Here is an 18,599-nt window from a genome sequence, read left to right on the forward strand (position 1 = left end):
CTGCCCAGGAAGAAGACAAAAAGGCTGATGAGTGAGTACTGTAGAGATGGCAAAAGTAAAAGCTGTGGCCAAGGCCCATGTTCTCCATTGGTTTTCTTCCCCTCCTCAAAACACATGCTAACGTCCCTTGGCTGGAGAAGAGCCCAGGCATTTCCAGCACAGGCACTGATTCCCAGGGATTATCCTTGGCATGGACCCAGCATAATCCCCTGCCTCTCTGCTTGGTCTCTCCACTCTGAGCACAGGGAAGAGTGAAGCCCTATTGTGCGCCAAGTGCTTTCTCAGACTCGATCTGGCCTTGGTTTCTCTCTTGGTTGACCAAGAAGCAGCTCTGGGCACACGGGATTGTCTCGGTGTGCTGCCACGATGCTCAAGGAGGGATGGCTCCCCGGGGCCCAGGCTCTCCAGGGCAAAGGAGGACCAAGACGCCAGCCCACCTTGTCCAGCTTCAGCTGTCCCAGGATATACGCAGACACAGCATCCCAGACAGCCACAACCTCTGGAAAGCAAGGGAAAGAGGTGTCAGGCTGCAGGCCAGCCGGCTCACGGCCTCTCGGCCAGCTCCTCGCCCAGGGGGTGACAGAGGCGGGTGTCCACAAACAGCCCAGACAAACACTGCCATGGCTGCGGAGCTGGGCTGTGCTCCAATGTCAGACTGCCAGCCTTCCTCTGCTCCCGGGACAGGGCTGGAGCAGAAATGGGGATGTGGGAAGGGCTCAGGACCAGGGCAGTGGCCATCTAAGGCCCAGAAAGGGATGGCACCCCAGTGCCCAGGACACGGTCTGCCAGCCTGGTGGCACAAGAGGATCCCCTGGGAAGGAACAGAGGTTGTCCCAAAGCAGACTGCTTGAAGGTAAAGGACTGATTTACATCAGAGGCATTTCCAACTGGCTGGTGAGAGCCCCGTGGGAGCTGAAGGACACCCCAGCCCCACGATGCAGGACCCCTTTTCATCCCAGAGCCAGAACCCCAAGTGGTACCCGCTCCCAGGGAAAGCTGGCCCTGGATGGGCCCCCTCGCAAGGGCACCGAGCCATTCCCATGGGAGCCTTGGGACTCAGGGCAGCCGGGAGTCCTGCTTGCCACATTGTTCCCCGAGCCCGGTGGGACCCTCAGGCAGGGCTCTCGCAGCAGCCCCCAGCCCCCTCCAGCCACCCCCACAGCCCAGCAGTGGCAGCTTTTGACAGTGGACAGCCCCGGTGCCTCCCCTTGGGAAGGAGCTCCCAGAACCCTTACCCTTGGTGGAGAGATACAGGAGCGTGGGGAACAAGCTGCTCAGCTCCAAGCTGACGGCCACGGTGCAGCAGCCCTCCATCGCACTTGCTGATGGCCCCTCAGCTCAGGGAAAGGGATGCTCTTTGCAGCTCCTTGCCAAAAACTCCTCTCCGACGTGCCCCTACTTTCCCTGTCAGCAAGGGCCCTGCCTGTCAGCGAGGGTCCTGCCTGTCAGCGAGGGTCCTGCCTGTCAGCGAGGGTCCCCCAGCACAGCCCCGCTTCCTCCAAACCCCACTCCTGGCTGTGGAGCAGCTCCAAAGGGCAGCACTGGGGAGCCCCTGAGCAGTGCCCAGCAGCACCCAGGCCTTGCCGGGAAGTGTCGGCACCTCTGCGGCGCTGCAGAGACCTCCCTGTGATGTGGGGCATCCCCCTGTGACATCAGCCCGCATCATTTGAAGGTGCATTATGACACCAGCAGGGAGACGGCACAGCTGGGGAGAGAGGAGAGACATTTCCCCTCTTGTCCTGGGCAACAGTCATCCCCTTTCTCACCAGTCCTTTTCCAAAAGCCCCGCCTGCCCCCTGCACCAACACGCCTGTGCTACTGGGATCCCATGCGGGCAGGTGGGGTTTGGGGGTTGGCTGCAGTTGGGCAGTTACAAGAGATGGGATCGAAGGCCTGTGGGATGCAACAGCCCCTCCAGTGTGCCCAAACACTCCTCTCTGCTGCGTGTCGCTTGCGTGGCAGGAGTAGGATGGGCTTGACTGCACTGGTTTTGGCTGGGATGGAGTTAATTTTCTTCATAGCAGCCCATAGGGTGGGCCCTCCCCAGCCATCCAGACCAGGCCCTCCTACCAGTGCTCCCCTTCCCTCCCAGCGATTCCCACCTCCCAGCCAGGAGCCCTGTGGGGCTGAGGTTCAGAGAGACACAGGCAGAGGGGGTCTGGGGGTGCTGAGACCCCTCTGTCCCACTGCCAGGGCGCGCATGGGCCAGGGTCTCCTTCAGCACCCTGGGGGCAGGGAGGGGAGAGGGGCCTGGAGAAGAGCCCTTGGGGGTCTGTGCTTGAAGGCAGGGAAGGAGGATGTGGCTCCAGGCTGGAGCAGGGCAGGCGAGGCACAGCCCTCCCCATGGGCACCTAGGGCAGCCCCTGTCCAGCCCGGCCCTGGGGTTTGGGGCTTGTCCTCACCAAGCCCTCTCCAGTCAGGTGTGTCTGACCTGTCTCGGCCAGGTAGCTGAGCTTCCTCCACTGCAGGAGCTCTGCGCAGGCGAGGAGAGTGTCCCTAGAGGCCTGCAGAAAAGCAGAGGCTGGGAGATGGCACCACAGCCCAGGCAAGGAGACCTGGCATCCTCCTGCTCTTGGCCAGCTCCGAGCTCTTCCCAGCCCCTTAGGAGAAGAGGCAGCGGGGCACAGAGTCTGAACTGGGTTCAGTGCCCAGGGCAGGGACACAGGGCAGCCACCACCTCACATATCTCATGCTGCCGGCCAGCAGAACAGGGATCCTCAAGCGCTGCTGAGCTGCTGCCAGGGATGGGGGCAGACTGAAGGGCAAAGCAGGTCTAGGCCCACGGCTGTAGGCAGCGAGGGCTGGGCTCCCAGAGACACCGGAGCAGGACGGCACCAGCAGCACCTCCCCATGGGAATCCCCCAGCAAGACGCTTGGCTCCCCAGCTGCGGCTGCCGCAGCTGCTTCACGCCCAGGCTCCGGGCAGGCAGAGCTTTGGTCCCAGCACGCAGGGCCGGTCCCCCTCTGGCTGCATCTCCCCTCCCACCGCTCTCCCTGCCCCAGGCTGGGGGACAAGCTGCCTCTCCACCCCTTGCAACTGCTGCACCCCTCTGTGCAGACCAAGTTCACTGGCCCAACGCAGGGGGACCTGGCGCAGCAGCGCTTTGTTCCTGGGGCTATCCTGCTCTCTGGGCACTGGGACATGCCCTGGCCCAGACAGCGGGAGGTCTCTTGGGCACAGTCCGGGGGGACAGGGACTGGGGCTCAAAGCCCTGGCCTCCCACGCCTGCAGGGACAGCTGGGGAGCCTGTAGGGACTGGTGTGTTTGGTGGCCACGGGCTGCTGCTGAGTGCTGCTGGACCAGGCAGGGCAGCTCTGGGAAATGTCCGTGCCAGCTTCTCTGGCCCTGCTTGCACTGGCTCTGCAGGGACCTTTCCTACGGACTGCGCTGGAGGAGAGCTGAAAGGGTCGGCGGGGAGGAGGAAGGCAGCGGTGGGCCCAGTGCAGGGCAGGAGGGAAGCTCTGCCCTGTCCCCAGCGACTCAGGCACTGGGACCCCGAGGTGACACACATTCCAACAGTCCGGCTGCCAACAGCCCTCACCCCTGATGCCCAAGCTCCTCCCATGGTGTCAGCACACCCTTCCCCACACCACTGGTAGGGTTTGAAATCTGTACCTTGGCCACGCTCTCCATCTGGTCATTCATACGGAAGAAGAGTGGGATCGGGCTCTTCCACACATTCTTCTTTCTCTGTCTCCTGCTGTCCCTCACCACCATACTCATCATTTCTCTGAGGCTGATGCAGAGCTGCTGCACCTGGCTGGACTTGTGGTAGGGAGGAGGACGGGAGGACTTCAGCAACAGCCGCTCCCTGCTGCCCGTGGTGCGCAGGGGCATTAGTGTGGCCGGTGGGAAGGGACATGCTCCAGGGCCGGCTCCTGAACACAGGAGCTGTGGGCCACATGTGCAGCCACAGCTGAACGGCCCTGGGCCCCTGAAAGGCCACACAAGAGGCGTGAGGAAGGGAGCAGCCCTGCCCGAGTGCTGCCCGCAGCGCTGCGCCCAACAGCAGCTGGCCTTGCGGAGTGCCCAGCGCTGCGGCTCAGGCTCCCACAGCAGCCTTACATCGTCAAAGAGCTGCAGGAGCTCCTCAGAGAGTTTCGGGGCAATGGGGCTGGCCTCATGCCTCTTCATAACACCCAACACATTCCTGCAGACAGACAGGACCTTCCTCTTAACGTCAGCATTGGCATCCTGCAGGCTCTCCATGATGCCTGGCAGCAGGACCTGCATTGTTCTTGCCTGCATGAAAAGCACGGTTTCCTTTTTGTGAAGCAGTGAAAGACCACCCTGACCCCTGAGTCACATTACTGCGCCCTGCTCACTGTCTCGGGTTCCTTCGACAAGGTGACGAGGCCTCTGAGCATCACTGAGAGCATCACCACGCTTGGACGCCTCAGAAACCTGCAGACTTTGCACATGTCAGCAAACTCCTCTGCATCCATGTTAATGCGGGCCAGCAGCTGAAAGGAGACGGCAGTGAGAGAGCGGCAGAGCCCGCAGGGCTCCCTGCACCATGCAGCTCCTGGTTCCCACTGGCATCTCAGGGCAAGGGCACCGGGGCCACACAACCCATCCTGGGGGCAGCTCTGCCCGTGGGGGCCATGGGTCTGTGCCAGCTCCTCCTGCCCTCTGGCCACCAGCAGCCGCCTGTTCCCCTGCCTCTGAGAAGCGATCGAACAGCGAGAGCGAGCACAAAGGTGGCACAACACGTGGGTGGTGACGAGTGTCTCCTGTCCCCAGCCTTGCAGCTTGCTCAGCCTGTGGAGACGCTGTGCCTCTGACCCAGAGCCAGCAACTGGTCTGTCCCTTCCCTTCCCTTCCCTTCCCTTCCCTTCCCTTCCCTTCCCTTCCCTTCCCTTCCCTTCCCTTCCCTTCCCTTCCCTTCCCTTCCCTTCCCTTCCCTTCCCTGCCCTGCCCTGCCCTGCCCTGCCCTGCCCTGCCCTGCCCTGCCCTGCCCTGCCCTGCCCCAGTCCCAGGTTTCCAGCCTGCAGAGCAGGGCAGGGGGATGCAGGCGGGGGGAAGCAGTGTGCTGCCCGGGCAGGGGCAGGCTTCGTGCTTGTGCCTCACGCACCTCCCTCCCCTGGCCCTCAGCTCCCCGAGCAGAGGCCACCGTCCCCCCAGTCCCAGGGAGAGGCACTCCCTGCAGCTGAGGCCTGAGTGCCAGCATCCTCCTTGCGGAGCTCTGTCGCAGCCAGACCTCTCATGTGCCCAGGACAGCTGACAAAGCCGTGCTGAGGATCAGCCACTGCAGTGCACGGGCGTCAGTGCTGTTTAGTCACACGCTGGCCCGAGCAGAGTTTCCTGGCCCCCTTTGCCCCGCTGCTGCAATGATTGATGGAACACGTGTGTGCTCCTCTCTGGGCATCAGCCCCATGGAGATGGAAGCCTGCCCTTCACCTCACCTCCAGGGATGCTGGCGGGAAGAGGGGTGCAGGGGGAGGCCCGGTACCAGGACGAGGGCGTGTGAGATTTCTGCCCCCATGTCCCCCCACCGCACACCCTGGGGTGCCGTCAGAGCCTGGGGGCACCTCAGCCCAGCGAGGCCATTTCCCTCACCCTCTTGCTCTGCTCCTGCTGTGCAGCTGGCGACGCGTGTGGCACAGAGGGCTGTAGCCCTGCGGGGCAGAGGAGGCTCAGGGGTTTTCTCCTCTCCATCGAGCCCTGAGTGGGTCAGGGCATGGGAGCAGTGCCTGCAGCAAGAGCCTCCTCCTGCCCATTGCCCTGCAGGGACGTTGAAGGGGCCGTGCTCTGCAGTGCAGCCCCGTGCCAGGGCCAGGCCCCAGTGGAGAGCTACTGCTGACTTCCCCCATCTTGGGAGGGTGCAAGGGCTGTTTTCTGCAGAGGGTGCCTGGGCACCCAGGGGACAAGAGGGCTGTGCTTGTCACAGACATGTCACGGGAGGAGAGCGTCTCTGCTGCAGGCAGGTGTCAAGGGGATGTAGCTCAGTGGCAGAGCGCCTGCTTTGCGTGTGGGAGGTCCCGGGTTCAACCCCTGGCATCTCCAAGGGTGCTTTTTCCCTCCCTCCGCAGCCCGTCTGTGGGGTGAGGAGGGCTGTGCCTCTTTTGAGCCCCCTCTCAGAAGAGGGGCAGGCAGCTGTGCTGGACCGCAGCTCAGGTCACTGCCCTGCACCACAGACCCACCCCACCCACCGCCCAGGGACAATGCTTGGCAGCAGAGTGCCTGCGGGGAGAGCTCAGGGAGGGCACAGGCAGCAGCAGCGCACTAGGAATCCTCCCTGGCTGCACTCAGAGATGTGGTGTGAGGCTGCTGCTGCAGCCCAGGTGCCCTTTGGGACCAGAGCCACACTGCCCTCGAGGCTGTCCAGGGCTAAGGGTCTCAGATTGTCCTGGCTCCAGCTGGAGATCCCAAACCGCCTGGGAAGGGACCAGGGAGAAGAGCCCAGCGTCTGTCCCATGCCACCTGCCCACCAGCTCTGCCCTCCCCACCTGTAATAGTTCTCTCTTGCTCTGGCACCTGGCAGAGCTTTGCCTACTCATCCTCCTCCTCCTCCTCCTCCTCCTCAGGGAGATGAGCCACAGGCCCTGGGGGTGTGTGAGGGTGCAGCACACCTGAGCCGGAATTGCCCATTGCATGGCATTTTGGGGCCTGAACACTCTGGCCCTGCAGGCTGGCTCCGTTCTCTGGAGCCAAGCAGGATCATCACTGTGCCCCAGATCTGTGCCTGCTCCTGCAGCTCCCAAGCACCTACCCAAGGGGCCTGATGGTGAGACCCCAACCTTCTGCACTGCTGCCCCATGCTGGGCAGAGCATGGCTGTGGAAAGCCCATGGGAGAGCAGTGTTCCCAAGGCAAGACCCCCAAGGAGATGGGTGACACACATGGGCACTGCAAACACAGCCTCCATCCCCCAGGAAACTCCCACCGGGGCAGGCTCCAGCCCTGCATCTCCACAGAGAGTGGTGGGCACAGAGCTGGGGAGGGAGGGGCTGGCTCTGGGGCCAGGGGCTGCCTGCAGGAAAGCTCTATGCACTAGAGAAGACGAGTGTGTGAGCCTGGGCTCCCCCGAGACCCCCCCAGGTTCACCCCAGGGCTGGAGGAGCTCCCAGCAGGGAATGGGCCAACGCTGGCATGGCAGAGGCTCTTGGTGACAGCTGCCTCCTCCCCTCTTCTGCTCTAGGGCCACATCCTGCTCTTGGCAGTGATACTGAGCTGTGGATGCTCCCCGCAGGGAGCCATGGACACCCAGCGCACCTTCCAGCCCGCAGCAGAGGAGCCCATCGGGCAAGAGCTGGAGGCTGTGGAGACCCACCAGCGGCAGCAGGGAGGGCACTTAGGGCTCCGTCTTCCTGCCCAAGTGTCAAATCCTTCTCCCCACATGGCTCCTGTGGGAAAGCTTTCTCTGCCCATGGGAGCTGGGGCAGGTGAAAGCACCAGCCCAGGGAGAGGGAGCCTGGCTCAGCTCCCAGCAGTGCCTGCTTTAGGGGAGTGTCCTGCTTTTGCCTGGGACAGAGTGAATTTTCTTCCACGGAGCTGGCATAGAGTTGTGTTTTGGATTTAGGATGAGAACAATGCTGGTAACACACTGATGCTTTAGTTGTTGCTGAGCAGTGCTCACACTGGTCAAGGGCTTTTCAGCTTCCCATGTCTGCCAGGGGCACAAGAAGCTGGGAGGGGGCACAGCCAGGACAGCTGACCCAAAGTGGCCAGAGGGACATTCCATACCATGTGACATCATGCTCAGTATAGAAACTGGGGGGAGTTGGCCATGGGGCAGCAATCGCTGTTCGGGGACTGGCTGGGTATTGGTTGGTTGGTGGTGAGCAACTGCATTATGCATCACTTGCTTCGTATTTTTTATTATTATTATTATTACTATTACTCTTATTTTTATTGTTTCTACTACTTTTAATTTTATTTCAGTTATTAAACTGTTCTTATCTCAACCCAGGAATTTCCTCACTTTTGTCCTTCCAATTCTCTTCCCCAGCCCACCGAGGGGGAGGCTGAGCCAGCGGCTGTGTGGTGCTTGGCTGCCGACTGGGGCTAAACCACAACACCTGCCTAACGGTGGGACAAGGAAAGGCAATTCTCATGCCCAGTTTTTTTGCTGATATGAGAAATGCCGCTGCTGGAATGAAATCTCTCTCCCTGGCTGAGGAAGGGAACATCAGTGGTTCCTTCAGCCTCTTTCACAGCAGGTTCCCCTGGAGCCCCAGGGACACCTGAAGGGGGAAGGAAAAGCCACGCCTTGGGCTGGTCCTCTGCTGCTGAGCTGGGCTGGGCTCCTGGGAGCTCCTGGAAGCGGGCAGCGCTGCAGAGACAGCTCTGCCCAGGGGCAGCTCCTCTGCAAAGCGCAGCAGGGCTGAGGGCACTGCCTGCAGGCACCAAAGGGAGAGGAGCGAGGCAGAGAGAGATTAAAGGCACTGTGGAGTAGGAGGATACCGAGAGCTGACGGCAGGGGAGAAATGTGGCAACCACAGAACTAGCTGAGACTGGCAGATGCAAGCAGAATGAAGAAGAAAAGGAGCAAGGAAACAATTCCTAGAGAATGAGGTAGCTTCAGAAGGCGGCCAGCCCAGCGACCAAGAAAAGCAATAGGAAATCAAGAGACTACCGACCAGAATTAAGTAATGGGACTTGGGTTCGGGTGATGGGTGGTACATTCTGGGAAAGCTGTCTGTAAGGGTATAACTGGGGTCTGCCATCTGCAGCAGGGGCTCCTTGCCTGGAGGCACCCAGCTCGAGCTGCTCTGCATGTCGGATAAATGAACCACGTATTTACTCAGCGGGCTGGCGACTCGTCTTCTGCGAGCAGGAACCTAGGGCCGAGCCCTGCTGAGGTGGCACCCACGTAATTCCTACCATGGTCTAGGTGGCGGCTGCGTCATTCCTGAAACAACAAGCCAGGTGCCTGCTCCTGCCCTATCACCTCCTCAGGCACCTGTGACATCACAAGAAGCTGCAGAAGCCAGGTGCCTGCTCCTGCCCTAAGAGCTACAGAGCCCCCTGTGACATCACAAGCACCTGCACGAGCCAGCTCCTGCTCCTGCCCTATCACTCCTCAGCCCCCTGTGACATCACAAGCACCTGCACGAGCCAGCTCCTGCTCCTGCCCTATCACTCCTCAGCCCCCTGTGACATCACAAGCACCTGCACGAGCCAGCTCCTGCTCCTGCCCTATCACTCCTCAGCCCCCTGTGACATCACAAGCACCTGCACGAGCCAGCTCCTGCTCCTGCCCTATCACTCCTCAGCCCCCTGTGACATCACAAGCACCTGCACAGCCCAGGAGCTTGCTCCTGCCACACCATCTACTCAGGCACTCCTGACACCATGAGCAGCTGCGCAGAGAAGCTTCCTGCTCCAGCTTTGTCACCTACTCAGGCACATGTGACATCGCAAGCACATGAACAAGCCAAGTGCCCCCTTCTACCATTTCACCTCCTCAACCACCTATGACCTCACAAGGGTCTGCAAGAGCCAGGAGCTTACTCCTGACCTAATAACGACACCCGCCATTGACATCACAAGCGTCTGCCCTAGCCAGGTGCCTCCTCCTGCCCTATCACATCTGCAGGGACAAATGACAACACAAGCTCCTCCACAAGCCAGGTGTCCTTTCATTCCCAAGCAGATACTCAGACAACAGTGACCTCAAAAGCCGCTTTGCAAGCCAGGGGTCTGCTTCTGCCCTCCCATCTAATCAGTCATCAGTGACATCACAAGCACCTGCACAAGCCAGGTTCCTGCTCCTGCTCTCTCAACTACTCAGGCACCTGTGACGCCATAAGCAGCTGCACACGCAAGGTTCCTGCTCCTGCTCTATCACCTCCTTGGCATCATGCGACATCACGAGCACCTGCACAAACCAGGTGCATGCTCCTGCCCAAACACCTACAGAGCCACAAGTGACATCACAAGCAGCTTCACAAGCCAAGGGCCCGCTCCTGCCCTATCACCTCTTCAGGCACACGTGACACCACAAGCACATGAACAAGCCAGGTGCCTCCCACCCTATCATCGACTCATCCACCTATGACATCACAAGCACCAGCACAACTCAGGGGCCTGTTCCTCACCTACCACCTACTCTGGTGCCTATGACCTCAAAAACATCTGCACAAGCCAGGGGGCTGCTCCTGCCCTAACACCTGCTCAGCCACCAGTGACCTCACAAGTACCTGCACAGCAGGAGCGTCCTCGCTGCCAACAGCCCGGCGTTTTCACCTCCATCTCCTCCTCTGTCTCCCATCTCCCCGTGCTCTCCTCTCCCCCAGCCACCTTTCTCACCCTCTCCATGACCTCCCAATGCCTCTGCCTGTCTTTGTGACTGTGTGGCAGATGTTACCTCGGAAGCATTGTCCCAGCCAGGTCACCTGCACCTCCTTCTCCCTCTGCTCTCATTGTGACTGCGCCAGCTGTCTGATGCGCTTTTTGACCTCGTGGCTCCTCTTGTCCTGCCTCCCTTCTGCTGTTTCTGGGAAAATCCTGTTCCTGCAAGACAAGCGGCAACCAGGCAGTGCCCCCTCTGTGGCAACGTACCTGCCTTTCCAGAGCTGGACAGCTGGTGGGAACTGTCACCATCAGCAGTGCGTGAAGTCTTCTCCTGGCACAGGCACAGCTCTGGGTGTGCTTGCTGCGTTCCATGTTTCCTGAAGGAGAACAGCAACACTCAAAGTGGCTCCTGGGCAATGTTCTGCTGGGAGAGCTCATTGGAAGGCAGGTTTGCCGCAGGTCCCGAGGCCGGTCCGGGGCTTCTCCCTGTCCCCCAGCTCAGCCACAGGTCCCACAGCTGGCTTCACTTCTAAGAAAAGAAACCGTATCCCTCCAGATTAAGTAGTCAAAGACTTTTGGAGGGCGATTTGGGCTTCAAGTCCAGAACAAAAGAATTTCCAGTACAGAATCTCAGCCACCGCCTCCATGATCGTCTTGGCAGTGACCCACAAAGGCTGCGCTGTAAAAAATGTGACAGCTGATAAAAAGGACCCTGTCCTCGCCAAATCTTTGTTTCCCTCATGCTTTCAGACTACCGCAGTAAATAATCATACTATTAGTCTGTAATTACTACCCATCTGAAAGCCCTCCAAAGCACCATTCGCTGACTTGACTCACAGCACTGTGGATAAGGGAGAACCACCACTAACCACGCACCCACCCATTACTCCTTTTGCAGCATGGCCTCTGTGGCCGAACACGTCTACATGGATATCTCCTCCTGACAGGACACGACCGGACCAAAAACAGTATCTTACCTTGTCTTGGCTCTAGTGAAAGCAAAGGATTGGAATAATGATACAAACCAGTTGAAGAGAAAGCAGGAGAGCGGAAGAGGCAGAAAAGCTGATGTGTCTCCCCTACCCCTAACTTCAGAGGAAGTTTTAAGTTTTTTTCTTTTCTGGTTTTTTTAATCACACACGTGCTGGTTAAGGAGAACTGAAAAGTATAAGACTAAGACTACCGAGTCTGTGGAATTACTCTTCTGTCCAGGACACATTGCTCTATTTTAGTTTAAATCTCGGTGGAGAGCTTTAACTTAAAATCATGGAGTTCTGATATGGGAAGAGCAAAACGTACTCTGTAAATCTTTGAAAAGAAGAGTATGTTGAAGGAAACCTGTTCATATAAACTATAAATGACACGTTTCTGCTGTCAGAGGTTATAACGCTTTTCAGTCCCTTTGCCTGCCTCATCTTCCCTGTCTTCACGTTCTTCTGATGACACTAGAGCTCCTGCACGTCAACAGAGCATTAAACTGGTCAAGTACTCTTCTAAACCGTATAAAATCCAAAATGCCCTACACAGATGCCTGGAGGTTTTGCTGTTACCATCACGTTAACACCACCATCGGCCCTGCCAAAACCTACAACCTCCAAAACCTGAAGACAATCAGCACACAGGCACATACATACCAATCTTGTTCTGTCCTTGCCAAAACTGCTGGTGACTTGCCATCAGCCTCAGTGATCAACAGCAGGCAAGTCTCTCTCATTTGGCTTTGCTCTGATGCAGCTCCTAGAAAAGCGGCTCTTTCAGAAAGTCATGTCTTCTTATGTTGGGAATGTGTTTCAAGGGAATGCTTTTAATACTCTAGGATGGTAAAACTAAGCATGGCAATCTCGCCCCAAGTCCCAGCTCTGCCACAGATAACCTACCTGCTCATTAACATGGATGAAATTCTAGTCATGGGAGAGCACTAAGCGCTATCTTTTTCCTTTTTTTTTCTTTTCAACAAAAGGGTGGCACTTCTTCCCGAATGCAAGATGAGTCACGTGGGGTATACAGACAGCCCACCGAAAACTGAGAAATGAGTATGTGATCACTGCCATCCCCATTCCTTGCCCCTCCAGCACGCCTGTCACGCTCCTGTCCTTGCCCGTGGTCAAGTTACGCAGTCTGCGCAACACGTACAAGACGCTGACTTTGCCAGGTATTGCCCAAATCACCTCTTATTCAAAATCTGATCAGCTCAACTACTTCACACACAGAGTCAATACGGCCTTTCATGACTCAGCCTCCCTCCTCCTGTGATTTCCCACCGAGAACCAAGATGACAGCTCCTAATTACACGTCCTGCGAGCAGCTTCCACCCACCGTCCCCTGCTACACCCAACAGGACAGCACCGTCCTCTCCCCTGCCCGTCTCCACGCTCGGGAGGAGCTGTTCACACCCCTGGCAGCCGGCCTTGCTGCCTGGGAATTCCTGCTGCGCTGCTCAAGGCCATGGGAACTGTCACCTCGCGGCCGCATCCACATCACCGTGCTGCGTTCTGAGGGACACTGCCCATCTCTTTATAGTCCCCTCTGCCTACAGCCAGCTGCTGCCTTCTCCCTCAGAAACATCTGGGAAAAGCAACCTTTTTTTTCCCTGAATGCCCGCTTTGACCTCCCCACAGGACAGGCCCACAGGCCATGGCTGTTGCTGTTAAAGTCCGCGGCAATACAGACTTGTGCAGGGATGAAAAATACCCGGTGGCTCAGCTCATTTCAATCGTTTCAGACAAGGCTTCTGGCCAGAACGCAGTCGAGAAAATGTAAAACCAGAAGCTACCGACACTGCCACCTCGACGGGCAGCTCGCTCTTCATCAGTTCTTTGCCTTCCTTTCTGTTCTCGGGAGTACGTACCACGATTTTCCTCATCCAAAGCAACCAGAAAGGTCAGTGCCGAGCCTGCAGAACCCCTGGCACCCACACGCTCGGTGCCTACGCAGCGGCATTAGGAGGGCCCTGCACCCGCAGCAGAGACCCAACGAATGCACCCTTCTCCCGCGCCGGCAGCAAGGAAGCTCCGCTGATTGCTCAGCCGTGGCCAATGGCGCGGCTGTTGCCAGGGGGGCAGGGGCAGCCTGGGCCTCCCCTCCCAGAGCTGCCCCCCAACACCGCAGCTGGCTCCTCAGCCAGCCGGGAGCCTGGGCCTGCCGAGAGACGGCCTTCAAGAAGGGCCATGTCACCTGGAGCTGCTCTCCCAGCAGCGCAAGGGCTGTGCACAGCTCTGCCCTCCCTCGCTCCGCTCAGGGGGGCTGGGCCTGCTCGGGGAGGGAGGGGAGGGCAAGGGAAAGGGGGGGAAGGGGAGGGGGCAGGACAGGAGGGGAGGGGGCAGGAGGGGAGCTGCCCTGCATTTGCCCTGCATCAGCAAGGCTTTCCCGAAAGGCGGCTCTGTCTCTGCTGCCAGCCACAGCCCTGGGCAGGAGGAGCTGTGTGCCGGGAGCCGCTGGCGTCGGCCAGGCCGGCAGCAGGCCGGAGACGGGGCTCTGCCCCCGGTGCCAGCGCCCGTGCTGAGCCCAGCACCCAGGGCCTTCCTCAGGCCTCGCCTTCCCCCCGGGCGGTGAGGAGGAGAGATGCCCTGCCCTGGCATGGCCCAGGGCATCCTCCTGCGGCCAGAAGGAAGGGCAGAGCCCCGTCGCTCTCCCCACGTCCTTCGCCTCTGTCCCCAGGGCTCCCCAGCGCTGGCAGGCCCCGCAGGGCTTCAGGGCCAGGCAAACGGGCAGGCGCCAGGGGCTGCTGGGGCTCAGGGCAGCTTTGGGCATCTCGGAAGCCGAGGCGCTGCTGCCCCTTTGCTTCTGCAGATGCAGGGACGTGCTACCCCCTTCATGGGCAAAGCTGTTTTTCCTATTCGAGCCTGTTGTGTGATCAGTGCAACCCACTTACTCCACGCAGCATCAGTTGCATGATGTGTAGAGGGGACCCTCCCTTTGAACATCCAGCCCAGCACCGGCAGTCGGGGTGCCAGCAGGAGCTGGCCTTCAGCACCAACCACTTCCGAAGCAGCTCGAACCCCTTCTTATGCTGCCAGTATCTCTTTCTCAGTTGGAGTACAGCGGGCTTCAGATCCTCTGTATCCCCGACTCCAAAACCCTCGGGGTTGACCTTGAGTCTCCCCTGGTGCTTTCTGCCAGAGGCTCCAGGCAGGGCCATTCTCCCCGGCTGCGGTGTAGAGCACATTTTTAATATCCTGCCCTGCCCGGACCGGCCCAAGGGCTACTGCATGAACTATCTCCCGTTTAATTTGTTCAAAGGCTTGTTGTTGCTCAGGGCCCCATTGGAAATTGTTCTTCTTCCGGGTCACTTGGTAGAGAGGGCTTACGATCTGACTGTAAGTTGGAATATGCATTCTCCAAAAACCCACAACGCCTAAGAAAGCTTGTGTTTCCTTTTGCTAGTTGGCGGGGACATAGCTGTTATTTTGTTTGATCACATCCATTGGGAGCTGACAACATCCATCTTGCCATTTTATTCCTAAAAATTGCATCTCCTGTGCAGGTCCCTTGACCTTACTTTGCCATAAAGGCAAAACCGGCCTTCAGAAGGATTTGGACTATTTTCTTTCCTTTCTCAAAAACTTCTTCTGCTGTATTGCCCCACACAATGATGTCATCAATGTACTGCAGATGTTCTGGAGCTTCACCCTGTTCCAGTGCCGCCTGGATCAGTCCATGGCAAATGGTGGGGCTGTGCTTCCACCCCTGGGGCAGTCGGTTCCAGCTGTACTGAACACCCCTCCAGGTAAAAGCAAGCTGGGCCTGCACTCTGCTGCCAAAGGGATGGAGAAAAATGCATTAGCGATGTCAATTGTGGCACACCACTTGGCTGCCTTTGACTCCAGTTCCTATTGAAGTTCTCGCATGTGTGGCACGGCAGCACTCAGCAGCGGTGTAACTTCGTTCAGGCCACGATAGTCCACTGTTAGTCTCCACTCCCCATTAGACTTTCTCACTGGCCATGTGGGACTGTTAAAGGGTGAGCGAGTCTTGCTGATCACTCCCTGGCTCTCCAGTTGATGAATCAGGTTATGGATGGGAATCAGGCAGTCTCGGTTGGTGCGATATTGCCGCCTGTGCACTGTTGTGGTAGCAATCGGCACCTGTTGTTCTTCAACCCTCAGCAACCCCACAATTGAAGGGTCCTCTGAGAGACCGGGCAAGGTGGACAGCTGTTTAATTTCCTCCGTCTCCAAGGCAGCTATCCCAAAAGCCCACCGGTACACTTTGGGTCCCTGAAATACCCTCTCCTGAGGTGATCTATGCCAAGGATGCACGGAGCGTCTGGGCCAGTCACAATGGGGTGCTTCTGCCACTCATTCCCGGTTAGGCTCACTTCAGCCGCCAGTACAGTGAGCTGTTGGGATCCCCCTGTCACTCCAGAAATACAAATGGGTTCTACCCCTCTGTAGTTTGATGGCATCAAGGAGAGGGGACGAGAGGGCAAAGGCAGTGCCCGAAGGGAGCCGTGAGTGCACTCATGCGAGCGTCCCGGTGCCCTGATGGCTGCTTCTCTTCCCTCCTTTCCCACAGGAGCACGTTCAGCTGGCAAAGGAGGAGGCAGCTGCAAGCCTGGAAGAGGTGCTGAAGGTACAGGGGAAAAGGAGGCCCGTTCTGACAGGGTCCGGGAGGGGGGTGCCAGTGCTGGGTCCGTGCAGCCCAGCAGCCACGGGCAGTGGTGTGGCTGCGGAGGATATTTACTCCGGGATATGGCATCCATGATGGAGGGATTGGGCCTCTGGAGATCCCCCAGGCTCTTGGCTGTGGCTGTGCTGCAGAGGGGACCCTGATGGGTCTGCAGGCACAGCAGGCACAGCAGGCACAGCACTATGGCTTTGGGGAAGGGGGTGCGATGAGTGACCCTCACTTGGGTGTACGGGGACACCGTGTGTGACAGGAACCCAGGCATTGGCTGGAGGGGAGGCGCTGGGGAGTCTGGCGTTGCGCCCTGGCCAGTAGCATGGGGGTCCTCCTCCACCCCCTGCCCCTCCTGGAGCCGTTCCCGTTCCCCCTTCTCTCCCAGGCACACCTCTGTCAGGGAAAGGCAGAGGGAGGCACAAAAGTGCGGGAGCTGATCAAGGTCTGTGACCCGCACCCAGAAGTGCCTCGGGGAGTGGCCAGAGCCGCTGAGCAATGGTGCTGGCCCCAGGACACCCGTGTGCCTGCCGCCCTGGCCCTGGCCTGACCTCCCAGTGCCCTGGGGACTGAGTGGGGATGCCCTTTCCCACCATGGCTCCCTGCAATGTGTCCCGCTTGCTTTGCAGGGGGAGCAGTGGTCAGAGCTGGCACAAGCTGTTCAGGAGCAGGCTGAGGTCAAGAAGGTACTGGGGACTGGAGGGACGGGGGCTCCACAGGTTTGTGGGGGGAAGCCCCCTCAGAGCAGACATGGCATGGACTCCTGACTGGGCCCTTTGCTTCTCCAGCTGCTCAGGAACAAGCTCCAGCACCTCCTGGAGAGACAGGAATGCCTCCGAGAGCCAACAGCTTTGTGAGTGGTGATGGGGCCCCGACTGAAACCTGGGGCAGCGGGGTGGGGGATGCTCAGCAGCTTTGGGCAGAGCTCTGCCACTTGCAGACATCTTTGTGGCTCCTGTCCGCTGCTCCAGCCTGCTCTGCAGAGCCCTTTGTCTTCTCCTAAGCAGATCAAAACCCCTCTGTGCCACTCGGGACTCCTGCAAGCAGCTCTGCAGCACTCTGAGCAGCTCCCAGGCTCTCCTCCATGCCCCCCAGGCCTGGGGCGGGACAGGGGCAGGGGGTGGGTCTGTGCAGTGCTGGGATGCTGCGGTGCCTGGTGCCAGCCCTGGCAGAGCCTGGGCAGCACCCTGGCTCCCTGTTGGCCACCCAGGGGGCCACCATGCCGGCCGAGGTCTCTTCTCACAGCCCAGAACCCCATGGTGTCCGTAGCAGGGGGAAGGCGGCGCAGGCGGACAAGACAGGCGAGTCGCTGCTGCAGGAGATGGTGGCTGTGCGGCTGGTAGGACAGACAACCCCGCTGTGGGCCTTGGGGAGGGAAGGGTCTGCACTGTGCCCGGGGGACATGGGGGCACTGATCTCAGCGCGAACGAGGGAGGGGGGCTGAGCCCCCAAACCTCGCCGCCTCGCACACCCCAACACATGTCCCTGCTGTGCCTTGGCCTCTAGGAGGAGCAGCTGGCGTCAAGGAGGCATAACATCACTTCTTGGCTGAGGTGAGTGGCCCGGGGCAGTCAGGGTGCCGGGGCTCTTCCATAGGCACTGGCATGTCCGTGCCAGTGGTCCAAGGGCACTAGGCAGCTTTGGACTTCTCTGGGATGAAATGGTTCAGTATTTCTTTTCTTCCTAGCTTGGGGGGCGCGTAGGGGGGGATTTTGGGGCCCACCGGGGAGACGTAGAGTAGAGCCGAGAGAGGTAGCCGGGCCCCTCACCCCAGTCCTGAGCGGGGAGTGTTGTGCCCAGCACGGTTCAAGGTGCCACGGTGCTGTGCGAAGAGGGTGGTTGGAAAGAGCTGAGACACATTTGCCCCCTGTTCTGCCTGACCCCTCTCCTGTCCCACAGGAGATTTCTTCTGTTCCTCGCCTTCCTGCAGATCGTCGTCCTCATCCTGGTCCTGCTGAACAGGGACATCCTTAACTGGGCCCTGCCACCGAAGCTGGTGGCTGCCTTTGGGAGCCGCCCAGTGACGTCCCCGTTCTTTTGAAATAAAACCAGAAAGAGAAGACAGACATCTGTGATTGTAGGACAAGTGCGCAACCGTTTCAATAGTGAATGTCAGCTGACGGGCCGGAGGGAGGTGGCTGCTGCTTTCCCTTCTGCCTGTGCATGCCCCACGATGGCTCTGCCTCAGACCTGGTTCTTGCCCGATTTGCAGGCAGGAGGGTGTGTGCACCGTCCTGCGTAAACGGTTGCCCGTTTTCACACAGGCGCAATGGAACTTGACCAACAATGACCGCACTTGCATAAGAGGGTTTGTTGTTAGGAGAAACCAGGCCAAACCAGCTGAAAGTGCCAAAGTTGCAACAAAATAGTGCAAACTCAGCTTATAAATATGCATTAAGCATGCTTGCATAGGGGTTGATGTGAACAAATCCTCAAAAGCGTATGGTAACAAGGGATGTCATGGCCAAAGCATATAGGTTATGTACATTGCAAAAATGAGTATGTGAGTAGTCTCAAAACTGTATATAAAGGGTCAAGAGCGTGAAAAGGGGTACTTCTCATGTTCCCAGCCAAGAGGCACCGTTACTGCCAGCAATACAAGGGGTTTTAGCTAGGGTGTACTTCTGCTGCCTTCTTTCCAGTACCTGCGCACGAACGAGAAAAAAACAAAATGCGAGCAAATCCTTTTTTACTGACACCAGTGAATGCCAGGTGACCGGTCGGAGGGAGGTGGCTGCTGTGCT

At 58.8% G+C, this 18,599-nt stretch overlaps 1 protein-coding gene and 1 non-coding gene across 2 annotated transcripts in view; one reads left to right on the forward strand and one right to left on the reverse strand.

Annotated features, from left to right (window-relative positions):
• LOC142595962 (scavenger receptor cysteine-rich type 1 protein M130-like) overlaps window positions 1–18,599 on the reverse strand; it is an 88,795-nt gene that overhangs the window by 35,429 nt on the left and 34,767 nt on the right.
• On the forward strand, window positions 5,936–6,007 carry TRNAA-UGC (transfer RNA alanine (anticodon UGC)). The gene has a single exon. It is a non-coding gene; the product is annotated as a tRNA-Ala (tRNA).

This window comes from Pelecanus crispus, chromosome 25, assembly GCF_030463565.1.
Source record: "Pelecanus crispus isolate bPelCri1 chromosome 25, bPelCri1.pri, whole genome shotgun sequence".
Lineage (NCBI taxonomy): Eukaryota > Metazoa > Chordata > Aves > Pelecaniformes > Pelecanidae > Pelecanus > Pelecanus crispus.